The following is a 4277-nucleotide window of genomic DNA, read 5'->3' as shown; positions in this document are numbered from 1 at the left end:
TTTGCGTATCTTTACTATTCCAATTGTGTATCTTTACATCGTTTACGTATCTTTACTATTCCAATTGTGTATCTTTTCATTTCTCGTTTGAGTATCTTTCTACAAAGCTTCTGATGCGAGTTTCTATTATATTTGAGAGTTTTCCAAGTGTGGGAGTGTGTTTCTTTCAAACTGAGTATCTTTACATCGTTTGGGTATCTTTACTATTCCAATTGTGTATCTTTACATCGTTTGCGTATCTTTACTATTTCAATTGTGTATCTTTTCATTTCTCGTTTGAGTGTCTTTTTGTAAGGCTTTCTGATGGGAGTTTCTATTGAATTTGAGAGGTTTGCAAGTGTGGGAGTGTGTTTCTTTCAAACTGAGTATCTTTACATCGTTTGCGTATCTTTACTATTCCAATTGTGTATCTTTACATCGTTTGCGTATCTTTACTATTCCAATTGTGTATCTTTTCATTTCTCGTTTGAGTATCTTTCTGTAAGGCTTTCTGATGCGAGTTTCTATTGAATTTGAGAGTTTTGCAAGTGTGGGAGTGTGTTTCTTTCAAACTGAGTATCTTTACATCGTTTGCGTATCTTTACTATTCCAATTGTGTATCTTTACATCGTTTGCGTATCTTTACTATTCCAATTGTGTGTCTTTTCATTTCTCGTTTGAGTATCTTTCTGTAAGGCTTTCTGATGCGAGTTTCTATTGAATTTGAGAGTTTTGCAAGTGTGGGAGTGTGTTTCTTTCAAACTGAGTATCTTTACATCGTTTGCGTATCTTTACTATTCCAATTGTGTATCTTTTCATTTCTGGTTTGAGTATCTTTTTGTAAGGCTTTCTGATGGGAGTTTCTATTGAATTTTAGAGGTTTGCAAGTGTGGGAGTGTGTTTCTTTCAAACTGAGTATCTTTACATCGTTTGCGTATCTTTACTATTCCAATTGAGTATCTTGACATCGTTTGCGTATCTTTACGATTCCAATTGTGTATCTTTTCATTTCTCGTTTGAGTATCTTTCTGTAAGGCTTTCTGATGCGAGTTTCTATTGAATTTGAGAGTTTTGCAAGTGTGGGAGTGTGTTTCTTTCAAACTGAGTATCTTTACATCGTTTGCGTATCTTTACTATTCCAATTGTGTATCTTTACATCGTTTGCGTATCTTTACTATTCCAATTGTGTATCTTTTCATTTCTCGTTTGAGTATCTTTTTGTAAGGCTTTCTGATGGGAGTTTCTATTGAATTTGAGAGGTTTGCAATTGTGGGAGTGTGTTTCTTTCAAACTGAGTATCTTTACATCGTTTGCGTATCTTTACTATTCCAATTGTGTATCTTTACATCGTTTGCGTATCTTTACTATTCCAATTGTGTATCTTTTCATTTCTCGTTTAAGTATCTTTTTGTAAGGCTTTCTGATGGGAGTTTCTATTGAATTTGAGAGGTTTGCAAGTGTGGGAGTGTGTTTCTTTCAAACTGAGTATCTTTACATCGTTTGCGTATCTTTACTATTCCAATTGTGTATCTTTACATCGTTTGCGTATCTTTACTATTCCAATTGTGTATCTTTACATCGTTTCCGTATCTTTACTATTCCAATTGTATATCTTTTCATTTCTCGTTTGAGTATCTTTCTGTAAGGCTTCTGATGCGAGTTTCTATTGTATTTGAGAGTTTTGCAAGTGTGGGAGTGTGTTTCATTCAAACTGAGTATCTTTACATCGTTTGCGTATCTTTACTATTTTCCAATTGTGTATCTTTACACCGTTTGCGTATCTTTACTATTCCAATTGTGTATCTTTTCATTTCTCGTTTGAGTATCTTTCTTTAAGGCTTCTGATGCGAGTTTCTATTGAATTTGACAGTTTTGCAAGTGTGGGAGTGTGTTTCTTTCAAACTGAGTATCTTTACATCGTTTGCGTATCTTTACTATTCCAATTGTGTATCTTTCCATCGTTTGCGTATCTTTACTATTCCAATTGTGTATCTTTTCATTTCTCGTTTAAGTATCTTTCTGTAATGCTTCTGATGCGAGTTTCTATTGTATTTGAGAGTTTTGCAAGTGTGGGAGTGTGTTTCTTTCAAACTGAGTATCTTTACATCGTTTGGGTATCTTTACTATTCCAATTGTGTATCTTTACATCGTTTGCGTATCTTTACTATTCCAATTGTGTATCTTTACATCGTTTACGTATCTTTACTATTCCAATTGTGTATCTTTTCATTTCTCGTTTGAGTATCTTTCTACAAAGCTTCTGATGCGAGTTTCTATTATATTTGAGAGTTTTCCAAGTGTGGGAGTGTGTTTCTTTCAAACTGAGTATCTTTACATCATTTGGGTATCTTTACTATTCCAATTGTGTATCTTTACATCGTTTGCGTATCTTTACTATTCCAATTGTGTATCTTTACATCGTTTACGTATCTTTACTATTCCAATTGTGTATCTTTTCATTTCTCGTTTGAGTATCTTTCTACAAAGCTTCTGATGCGAGTTTCTATTATATTTGAGAGTTTTCCAAGTGTGGGAGTGTGTTTCTTTCAAACTGAGTATCTTTACATCGTTTGGGTATCTTTACTATTCCAATTGTGTATCTTTACATCGTTTGCGTATCTTTACTATTTCAATTGTGTATCTTTTCATTTCTCGTTTGAGTATCTTTTTGTAAGGCTTTCTGATGGGAGTTTCTATTGAATTTGAGAGGTTTGCAAGTGTGGGAGTGTGTTTCTTTCAAACTGAGTATCTTTACATCGTTTGCGTATCTTTACTATTCCAATTGTGTATCTTTACATCGTTTGCGTATCTTTACTATTCCAATTGTGTATCTTTTCATTTCTCGTTTGAGTATCTTTCTGTAAGGCTTTCTGATGCGAGTTTCTATTGAATTTGAGAGTTTTGCAAGTGTGGGAGTGTGTTTCTTTCAAACTGAGTATCTTTACATCGTTTGCGTATCTTTACTATTCCAATTGTGTATCTTTACATCGTTTGCGTATCTTTACTATTCCAATTGTGTGTCTTTTCATTTCTCGTTTGAGTATCTTTCTGTAAGGCTTTCTGATGCGAGTTTCTATTGAATTTGAGAGTTTTGCAAGTGTGGGAGTGTGTTTCTTTCAAACTGAGTATCTTTACATCGTTTGCGTATCTTTACTATTCCAATTGTGTATCTTTTCATTTCTGGTTTGAGTATCTTTTTGTAAGGCTTTCTGATGGGAGTTTCTATTGAATTTGAGAGGTTTGCAAGTGTGGGAGTGTGTTTCTTTCAAACTGAGTATCTTTACATCGTTTGCGTATCTTTACTATTCCAATTGTGTATCTTTACATCGTTTGCGTATCTTTACTATTCCAATTGTGTGTCTTTTCATTTCTCGTTTGAGTATCTTTCTGTAAGGCTTTCTGATGCGAGTTTCTATTGAATTTGAGAGTTTTGCAAGTGTGGGAGTGTGTTTCTTTCAAACTGAGTATCTTTACATCGTTTGCGTATCTTTACTATTCCAATTGTGTATCTTTTCATTTCTGGTTTGAGTATCTTTTTGTAAGGCTTTCTGATGGGAGTTTCTATTGAATTTTAGAGGTTTGCAAGTGTGGGAGTGTGTTTCTTTCAAACTGAGTATCTTTACATCGTTTGCGTATCTTTACTATTCCAATTGAGTATCTTGACATCGTTTGCGTATCTTTACGATTCCAATTGTGTATCTTTTCATTTCTCGTTTGAGTATCTTTCTGTAAGGCTTTCTGATGCGAGTTTCTATTGAATTTGAGAGTTTTGCAAGTGTGGGAGTGTGTTTCTTTCAAACTGAGTATCTTTACATCGTTTGCGTATCTTTACTATTCCAATTGTGTATCTTTACATCGTTTGCGTATCTTTACTATTCCAATTGTGTATCTTTTCATTTCTCGTTTGAGTATCTTTTTGTAAGGCTTTCTGATGGGAGTTTCTATTGAATTTGAGAGGTTTGCAAGTGTGGGAGTGTGTTTCTTTCAAACTAAGTATCTTTACATCGTTTGCGTCTCTTTACTATTCCAATTGTGTATCTTTACATCGTTTGCGTATCTTTACTATTCCAATTGTGTATCTTTTCATTTCTCGTTTGAGTATCTTTTTGTAAGGCTTTCTGATGGGAGTTTCTATTGAATTTGAGAGGTTTGCAAGTGTGGGAGTGTGTTTCTTTCAAACTGAGTATCTTTACATCGTTTGCGTATCTTTACTATTCCAATTGAGTATCTTGACATCGTTTGCGTATCTTTACGATTCCAATTGTGTATCTTTTCATTTCTCGTTTGAGTATCTTTCT

This window comes from Argentina anserina, unplaced genomic scaffold (assembly GCF_933775445.1).
Source record: "Argentina anserina unplaced genomic scaffold, drPotAnse1.1, whole genome shotgun sequence".
NCBI classification, from domain to species: Eukaryota; Viridiplantae; Streptophyta; class Magnoliopsida; order Rosales; family Rosaceae; genus Argentina; species Argentina anserina.
This window is presented reverse-complemented; position numbering follows the sequence as displayed.